We start from the raw sequence: 10859 nt of genomic DNA, 5'->3' as shown, positions 1-10859 counted from the left end.
TGATTATATTTACTATGAAAGCCTAAGGAAAGCTGTAAAGGTGATCGTCCTTAGGGATAACTTTTTTAGTAAATATTTAACAGTCAACTTGTAGCTGTCATATCCCCAAGAATAATTATTGAATTTCTCAGGATCCTCGGCAAGCTCCAATAAATCATTTTCTATGACTTTGTAGACGTCTCTTGTCAATATAACGGAATGTGCAAACCAAACTAAGCACATTTCTCCTCATACTTCTTTGGTATGGCTTTATCCTTGAGATCCTGTAACAAATTTTTGGCTCTGTATCCATGTCCAGCAATGTCCAACAACTCATTTATTTTTTCCTTGCATTTGTTGGTTTTAGTGGGTGGTTGCTTGGACAATGACTTGCCTTTATTTGATGGTAGTGGTTTGGTTGTCCTGTTTGCCTTGGAATTTTTACTGGGTGTTTCTTTGATGAGAGGTTCTTTTGGATGATCACATCTCAAGCCTATCACTATGGTAAACTCTTTCATGCTAAAACAAATCGGCATGCCACAATAGTTGATCCAGATTTTATCCATCTTTTTACCCCCTCTCCCCTTCAAATCTTTATCATCTCCTACATACTTGATCATGCGCTTGAGAAGACCATATACCATGCTCATTTGAACGGACATTGTTGTCCTTAAGTAGCTCAAGAAAGTGTCTAAAGCAACTATTCTTAAAAATTTTATCTAGCTTTTCATTCTTCATAGTATTCCTAAAGTCATCAAAAGGTTTCCCCAATAGAGATTTAAGTACAAAATCACTAGTTAGTTGTGCAGGGTCATTTATCGGTATTGCAAATTGAAACCTGCCAATACTAATAGTTTTGACAGGTTCATGCTGGGATATCAATCTTAATTCACTCCCCATTGGCGATGCATTATCATCATGTTGATTGTCATCTTTCTCATTTTCCACTTCCTTCCCTTCTTGTTTATCTTCTTCTTCTTCTTCTTCTTCTTCTTCTTCTTCTTCTTCCTCTTTACTTTTATTTTCCTCACTAGCCTCTACATACCCTTCTCCACCTCCCTCAATATCATTTTCATAACATTCCTCATCTTTACTTTTCCCTGACTGAGATTGTTCAAAAAGTTCCTCCGAATCCATCTGTACTCTAGCTTTTATTGTTAGGTGGACAGAAGTTGATCCACCTTTAGTTTCTTTTCTTTAGAGAGACATCTTTTAACTACAAAAAATAGAAAAATAAAAAATACATTACAATTGAAGTCTGCATAATTTTTAAAAAAAGGTAAGACAAATTTCAATAAATTTTTATATGCCACATTACGAAAAAAATTTCCAACAGAAAACCCATCAGTTTGAACAGATGAATCATCTGTTACGATAGATGCATAACCTGTTGCAACACATGAATCTAATCGATGAGATCAAAGCATTCTTGCTACTGGTTTGTCTTATACCAATAATTGAAACATTTGTTGCAATAAATGGGGAATCTATTTGAAAACCTATTTTAATATCTCCCAATAGATATTCCACATGTTGCAACAGATGAACCACTACCACCAACACTACCATCAATGCAACCGATACCAACACCACTATTAAGACCACCACCAAAACCATAACCAAGACCACCACCACCACCACTAAGACCACCAACACCACCAACACCAAGACCACCAACACCATTACCAACGCCACCAATACCACCAATACCAACATCACCACTAACAACACCACGAAGACCACCAATATCACTACCAACACCACCAATATCAACATCACCACCAACACCAACACCACCAATACCAATATCACCACCACCAACACCAACACCAACACCACCACCAATACCATCACCATCACCAACACCACCAAAACCACCAACATTATAACCAACACTACCACCAACACCTCCAATACCAATACCTCCATCTCCACCACCACCAATGCCACCAATACCAACACCAAGACCACTAAAAACACCACCAAGATCACCACCACCACCAAGAACACCAACACGACTAATAGCACCACGACAATCAACAAAACACTACGATAAAAATTAAAGTTTTTCAGGTTATTCCTATGTTTTTAGCATTAAAACTCAAAATTGTTAACTCATTCTTGAAAATAATATAATTCGAAGTCTTATTTTTCATCATTAACTAAAAACCTCTAATTTTTAGAAAAAAGAACAAATGTAGAACTCTTCTCAAACTTGATTACCTGCAAAGATAGAGAAAGCGACTGATATAAGCAAGAATGAAGTCGAAAATAACAACTATGTGGTTGGAAATGAAAAGAAAATTGATCTATCGTGAAGGGTTTAGCAATATGTTGAGTAGTTGTTATTTGTATTATTGAGAGAGAGAGAGAGAGAGAGAGAGAGAGAGAGAGAAAGAGAGAGAAAATAGCGAGAACTCGAGATTTGAAATTGTGAAACATTTTTCCCTTAAATGGATGATTTTTATTTTGAAAAAGAATGACAAATTTTGAAAATGTTAATTTGGTCTGAATTGATCTTAATTAATTTTTAAAAGAGAAAAATTTTAACCGTTTTATCATAATAAATTATATTAAGTTCAATTGGAATACTGATGAATTTAATATTAGCTTGATAATAAGGTAAATCAATTTAGGTATCTCAAATAATAAGCTAATATGAATTATTTCAACTCAGATTGATCGATTGATGACTCGGGTCAGGAGGAGTGTAATACCAATATCAACCAACTGCAGCGACTCAGTTGAAATTATAGTTGGACCTATGAACTCATCCATAACTCTAGCTAAATCAATTTAGGTATCTCAAATAATGAGTTAATATAAATCGTTTCAGCTCAGATTGATCGATTGACGACCCAGGTTAGGAGGAACACAATACCAACATCATCCAACTACAGCGACTCAATTGAAATTGTAGTTAGGCCTATGAACTCATCCATAATTCTAGCTAAATCAATTAAAATTGTAGTTGAATCTATGAACTCAATGAAATTTTATTAAAACTAATGTTCAACTTATTGCAACAGATAACTTATCTATTTTAAATTATCAAATAGAAGTTGTCATCTGTTATGACAAATGACTAAGCTATTAGAAATTGTCAAACAGATATTGACAACTGTTGCAACAGATGACATATCTATTTTAAAATCTTTTTTTAATTATAAAGAAATTTTTTGTCAAAAAAGATAAAATACTGAGGCAATAAAAAATATTTCTTGGATAACTCAAAAATCACCTCCTTGAGTTGTCTTATCTTGTCGTTTTAATGTAATCATCTCCTTGTGATCCTCAAAGTTATTAATGAATATTTAATTCATCTCTCTTCTTTAGGGTAATCACAACCTTCTCTTTTTTCTCTTTTTTCTCTTTTTTCTCTCTTTTTTCTCATCCTTCGCATAAGTATCCTTTCTAATCTCAACCGATCTATGTCTTTTCTCGACTGAAATTGGTATTTTGATCCCTTTCTTTTAGACATTGCAGGTATGATTATTATTGTTCTTTCCTTCTCGTTTTCTTTTTTGCGTGTTAGTTAAATTAGTTATTTACATTTATTGTTTTTATTTATTTATGCATTAATCATATCTTATTTATTGAAAAAATTAAAGGAAAGGTAAATTTTAAGTCTTGAATGAACGAATCATTGTTTTTATTAAAATATATGAAAATAGTTATCTATTGAAATCACTTAAAAAGTCCTGTTGGTAGTATCATTTTTTTGTATGCATTTTATTTGTTTCTTTGTTGTTGATGATGCTTTTGATGTTGGTGGTGGTATTGGAACATGTGGCATTAGTGTTGTTGATGGTGTTGGAACATATGGTATTGTTTCTTTATTGTTGATATTGTTGTTGGTATTTGTATTGGTGGTGTTACAACAAATTTCCCAACTGTTGTAACTAATGAATCAATTTTTGGAATAAATCCAATAGCTCTTCCAACAGATAACCCATCCATTGCTACAGACGAAGCAACTGTTGGAACAAATCAAACCACTAGCAAGGCTGGTTTGATTTATTCCAATAGATGAACCTTAATTTGCAACATGTCGGTCATTTATTGCCATAGATGCATCGCCTGTTGCAATAAGTGGCTTATCTTTTGAACAGGTAGGGAAACTACTACAATAGATGGGTCATCTGTTAGAACACTTGTTGTAATGTGTTGTATTTATTCAATTTTGTGTTACCATTTTTAAAAATTATGCGGTCATCAATTGTAATGTTCTTTTTTTTCTTCTATTATTTGACATCAATTGTTTTTATCTTGTTTGTAGATATAATAAAGTAAAAGTTGATCAACTTTTTCCCGACCAACACAAAAGGCTAGAGAAAAAATGGGTTTAGAGGAATAAGTTGCTTGCAGATGGAACCACTTCATATGTGGGAGATATGTATTACTGATCATGTTATCGTGAAAACACACATAGAGTACACAGATTTTGTGAATGTTTTTTTTTACCTATTAGACATTGATCATTCAAATAAGATATCTATAATTTTACAGTTAAGTTTGATAGGTCTGAACTGATAAGGCTAAGGGACCTTGCAGGTGGTGTCGATATCCTACGGTATAATGATGGTCTTGCAAATGTTTATATGTCAAGTTTAGTGAAGGGATCAAGTTTTGATGGAATTGTAAAAAGATTCAACAGTGATTGGACTAATTTTAAGGGTTCAATTGACTTTTGAAAGGCATCTAAAGCGTCACACTACTGCAACAAAGAATGGAAATCATTATAGTTATTGTCCTAGCCTAAATTTATATGGTTGGATTGCTCGGGTGATGATTATACTAACAAAAGGAGTGGTATGATAATACCTATGAGGGAAAGGGAAGTTGACAAAAATTATATCATCTCAGACCTTATTATAGAATAAACACAGGGTACCAAGGAACATGTAGCAAATCTGGATGATGAAATTGACTTAAAACATGAGAAATCTGAATAAGGTACAAATATGAAAGTGTAACTAAAAATAAAAATCCATCAATCTCCTCTCTCAAAAAAATACTGCAGTTGGACACTTTGTTAGGGAACTGCAACTAGTTAGCATGGTCGAAATGATCAACTCCAGAGAAAATAACAGAACACTAAGGAAGAAGCTTTGCGGGCACCAAGGGTTGAAACGATGTACATAAAAGAAGGAAAAATTATGCCAAGAACTTTTGAAGTTGAGATAACGAATCAAGCCAAGGCGAAAATTTTAGAAGTTACACTTGCATCCTAGGCCTTCATCTTGTGGTTCTGGTAACTTCAGTCGCAGTAAAAATAAAAATGCCTAGGATTTCTGCCCAACTTCATACCTTTTTGTTTCCATTGCTTTTGACCTAATTAGAACCACAAACAAAAGGCATGGGATGCTAGTTAAAATTTAGAAATTACCGCCTTGGTTTGATTCCTTATTTTAACTTCAAAACTTCTTGGCGCAAGTTTTCTTTTACTGTACATTATTTCAATCCTCGGTGGTCGCAAAAATTCTCCCTTGGTGTTTTTTTATTTTTTCTGGAGGTGATCATTCGGACCATGCTAACTAGTTGTAGTTCCCTAGCAAAGTGTCCAGCTGCAGTGTTTGTCTTTGAGAGAGATAACTGACGAATTTTCATATTCATACTTGATTCAGATTTCTCATGATTTAAGTCATTTTTATTAGCCAGATTCACTAGAAGTTCCTTGCTCTCTACCCTATGTTTCCTCTTTAATAAGGTCTCAGATGATATAGTGTTTTATTAACTCCCCTTTCCTTCATAGGTATTCTTCTACGGCTCCTTCTGGCATATAATCATCTTTTTGAACAACCCATCCATATAAATTCAGGCCAGGGGAATTTCTATTGGTTTTTCATTCTTATTTGTTGCATAGGGAGGCTTCGAAGGTCTCTTAAAGTCCAGTGCACCCTTAAAGTCAGTCCAATCTCTATTGGATCTCTGCAATATTGCTAAATAATGATCCTTTCTCAAAACTTGACATGCATAAACATGAGCAACAATGATCATTAAATCTTAATAGGGTATCGTCACCATCTTTATGGTTCCTCGTCCTTATCAATTCGAACCTATCTAACTTAACTATATAATGCAGGATCTTTTTTGAATGATCAATGCCTAATCGATTAAAAACTACATTCACAAAATTATTGTACTTTATGTGTGTTGTCATGATGACCTTATTAGCAATACATAACTCCTACACATGAAAGTAGAACTATCCATTTGCATGCACCTTATTCTTCCTAGCCCATCTATGACTTAATTTAAATAAATAGATGACTAACATCTGTTAAAATTATCAAATAATTACAGACATCTGTTACAACAGATGATTAATCTGTCACAAAAGATGACTTATCTGTTAGAATTAATCTAACAAATATATATATTTGTTACAACAGATTACCAATATATTGTAAATTATCAAACAAATAGAATATATTTTACAACAGATTACCTATCTGTTGCATTTATTTTAATGAAATTTTCTTTTCAAAATAAAATAAAGATTAAATATTATATTTAAATCTATCTTTTTTAATTTCCATAATCGAAAGTCACCAGTTTTATTTAATTAAGGGATATAATTATTAAAAAAGAAGTGAATAGTCCTAGCTTTTTGACTAACCCATTCAAATTCAATCATTTATGAATAGGTCCCTCCTTACTCCTTCAGTCTACTCCACATCTAGATATGGCTAATCCAGATTTGTATAAGGTGATTCTGCGCAACTTTTTGCAGGAACTTGAAAGGCAGATTCATGAACTCCGGTGGGAGTTGGGCACCATTAGAGCAAGGCTGAGGAGGGCCATGCTGCTGCCGGATGACAATTGGCCGGTTGACAACAATAACAACAACAATAATAATAATGATAATAATAATAGGTTATGTTTTTTCTTTTAACGTATGTATTTTGTTTTATTATATCAGATCTATGTAAGGGAGGAACCTAATGTATGTTTTATTTTCTATTGTATATTTGTATATAATGGATTCAAAAATCTATGTATGTTTGATCAAATTTGGCTTTTTAATTCTTATTTATTTTTATTCTATTTCACAATAATGAAAAAGTCATCAGTTAGATTTAATTACGACTTTCATAATAATTGAAACGTCACCAGTTAAATTGAATGGAGAAGGTGACCAGTCATGACTTTTTACCTACCACATTCAGATTCAATCCTCTATAAATAGGTCTCTCCATACTCGTTCATTCTACTCTCTTTTATTTATTTCTTGCATTCTGTCTTTCGTATTACATCTTCAGCCACTGCACTTCAAAAACCAGATTCCTTTCTCGTTCAGGTAATTTTTTTTTATTTGTGTGTAAATCTACCAGTTGATAGTATACGTTGCATTACATTTGGAATCCTTTCTTTACTTTTGTGTTTACGGTTTTTGTCAATTCATGTGTGTTCTAGATATGGCTGATCCTGTTTGGTACATTGCTATTCTGCATGACAAAGTACGAAAACTTCAGAAGCAGGTTAATAAACTCCAATGAGAGTTGACCGACGTGAGAGCAAGGATGCTCCAAGAGATTCGCAGGATGAGGAGTGCTTAGCTGCTGCAGGTTGATAATCGGCCGATTGAGAATAATAATAATAATAATAATAATAATTAGGTGATGTTTTTTCTTTTAGCGTATATATTTTTATTTTTCTATATCGGATCTACCTACCTAGTGTATTTTGTTTTTTGTTTAATGAAAAATTTATGTTTGGTCAAGTTTGAATTTTTTATTCTTATTTAATTTTCATTCTGTCTATTTTGTCTTCTTAACAAACATGTCGATGGTTGGATGTAGGAAATAATTTTGAATCCAGTAGCAATAGAAAGAGTTTTGAGTTCTTTTAATAGACGAACCATCTGTTTAAAGTGATTGGTTATCTGTTGGGTTCGTGGCAGAAACTGTATTGTGTTGCTCTAACAGATTACCCATATGTTGCAACAGATTGGTCATCTATTGGAGGAACACATTCCAGTTTGATGAACTGTATTGTGTTCTTTCAGTAAATGTCCATCTATTGCAACAGATGGGTAGTCTGCTAAAAATAATTTTGTGGTCTATTGTATTTAGTTCCTGTTTTACCTCTTTTTATTGATGCACATGTTAATAAAAATATATTTTATATAATAAATAATAATATTTACGTTCATAATAATGAGTTAAAAATATCAAAGTCCATAACAAACAACAACACAAGTTTTACTATTACAACTTGTTGTACCTAAATAAAGACATTTGTCATCGATCCCTTCATTAGTGATACCTAAATAAAGACACTTGTTAAAAAAAGTTAATAATGACATCATAGTTAAATTAATAGTGATTTTATAGTGCCGTAACAAGAACCCTAAAAGATGAGTAATCTGTTGTAACTGGTGAATAATATGTTATAACAGGTTATTTATATGTTGCAACAGATGAATCACCTGTTGGTAATTCATGTTGTATGTAATACCCCGAGAACTATAATCAATAGTGACACCATGAATCAAGCTCATGAGAAATAAATTATAGTGTTTTGGTTGTTTTCTGATCAATGGTGATGTATTAAGGCCTCAAAGATGTCCTAGCGATTAGGTGAATCAAAACATCCTTTATCGATTGAATTCTTGAGAAAGATTTTGGTATAGTCAACTTCAAAAGGGTATATCTCTTGTTACACTAAGAAATTTTGAGCTCATGACCCACCAATAGATATATAATTAAATTAGCTTTCCAACGGTACCAATTTCACCCAAATCAGGTATCAGAGCGAAAAGTTATGCCTATTTTACTCCAGCGTGTCAGCCTGGAAACTGTGTGACGACATTTTGTGACGAGTTGTCACAAAATTTCGTCACCTTCAGCAAAAAGTCATAAATTCCACCCTTTTGTGATGATATTTCATGACGACTTGTCACAGGTCTTCTGACATTTTGTCACAAATGTCAGAAGCTATTTTTTTCAGCAATTAAAGGACGTTTTTGCAAGGGTATTTTGGTCTTTTTCCATCTTTTGGAGGCCCCTATATATATATGAGAATCCCCATTCAAACCCTAATTTCTTCATTTTCTCTTCCAATTCTCTTAAGAAAATATATCTAGGGTTTCATTCAAGAACTTTAATCTTCCAAAAATCATCCATAAATCTTCAAGATTTCTTCAAGAACCAAGTTCCTCATAGTGTGGGCTTCGAGAATCATTTATTACAAGTGTGGATAGAGTCTCAATCGCTAGAATTCATCCAATTTCAAAGATTAAGGTATGTGGGGTTTTGAACAAGAGCAATCCTTTCGTTCTTGTGCCCAAAGCTTTGATTTCTATTATAGATTTATATGATTTTACAAGTGGGTTTATACCCAAATTACTTCTTCATGAGACTATGAGAATATAAATTATTCAAGCTTTGTTATACATGATTATTTTACTATTCCCAAGTTATGACTTGATATTTAATATTATGAATTTCATATTTCTACCATGAGTTGATATTTCAAGTGCTTTCAAGATATGTGTCAAGCTTTAAGCTTCCTTACGAAAAATTGGATTATTGAGTATATTGATTCATGAGATTGAGTTGTTACAATGAGTCTTGATATTTCCTTAAAGTTATTGATGTTTCCATGATTTAATGAATTGATACATTTTGATATTGAGAAAGATTGATTTGATTTGAGTTGGGTTAGGAATCCACAAATTAATTATTATTTGATAAATGAGAAAGAGATTTGATTTGATCTTCATGATAGACCCTTGTGATGTTTGTGGTGGATTTCCTAACACGTTTGAGCTTGTGTCTGGGAGTAGTATTTAGCACCTAGCGAAAAATGTGATATTTCCCCTAAAACTATGTGCCACCGTAGGATTGGTATTAATATTTGTGGGCCAGAGGCCGAGTATGAAATTGTGATCACTAAATTGAGGTTGTACTCCCTAGCAAGAGTACGACCCTTCCGCCAATGTGGGGTTCTCTCCTTAGGAGGATAAAACGTTGAACTCCATGTAGCTCACATGGTTTATATTGATTATAAGAACCTTCTATGTCCATAAGAGTTGAGTTTCTTGAATTACCGAGTCACTCTGAGTCTTGAGGTGAAATTTTGGGACGTTACACCGTGTAACGTCTCGAGATGGAAATTTTGGGGCGTTACATTATAGTACTATAGAACCTGAAGCTGATTCCAACAGATGAGTCATCTGTTAGAAAAGTTGACTCATAGTTGTAACAGATTATACATCTATTGTAACAGATGAATCACCTGTTGGGATGTACTATAGAACCTTTAAAACTGATTCCAATAGATGAGTGACATGTTGCAACAGATAAATAACCTGGTATAACAGATTAGTTACTTATTGCACTAGACGACTCATCTATTGGAATCGAGTTCAGGTTCTATTGCAACAGGTGAGTAAATTGTGTTAACAAATGACTCATCTGTTGCAACAGATAACTCGTCTATTCCAACAGATAACTCATCTATTCGATTCATGCTACAACACTATAGTATCATAAATATGAATCCAATATATGAGTCTTCCATTGTGATAGATGACTCATCTATCGCAATAAATAAGTCATCTGTTGAAATAGATGAATCTTTTGTTGGGTTCATATTTATGGTTCTATCCATTATTTTTAAAACAACAGTAATAGTGTACCTAGATGAAAAATTCAGCTAAAAATCATAATTTTACATATCAACGTCGCCTATGAAGTAATTCCAAAGTGATGTACGAAACTAAATTTGACCTAAAAAATTGATCAAGTAGCAGCAGTAGTGGTAACAACAACAACAATGGTAGATAAGAAGAAGAAGCTGATGATAATGAAAAAGAAGATAATGATAATAAAGCATAAGATGATGAATAAAGCAGCAACAATAATGAACAA

This window comes from Capsicum annuum, chromosome 1 (assembly GCF_002878395.1).
Source record: "Capsicum annuum cultivar UCD-10X-F1 chromosome 1, UCD10Xv1.1, whole genome shotgun sequence".
In the NCBI taxonomy this organism is placed as follows: domain Eukaryota; kingdom Viridiplantae; phylum Streptophyta; class Magnoliopsida; order Solanales; family Solanaceae; genus Capsicum; species Capsicum annuum.
This window is presented reverse-complemented; position numbering follows the sequence as displayed.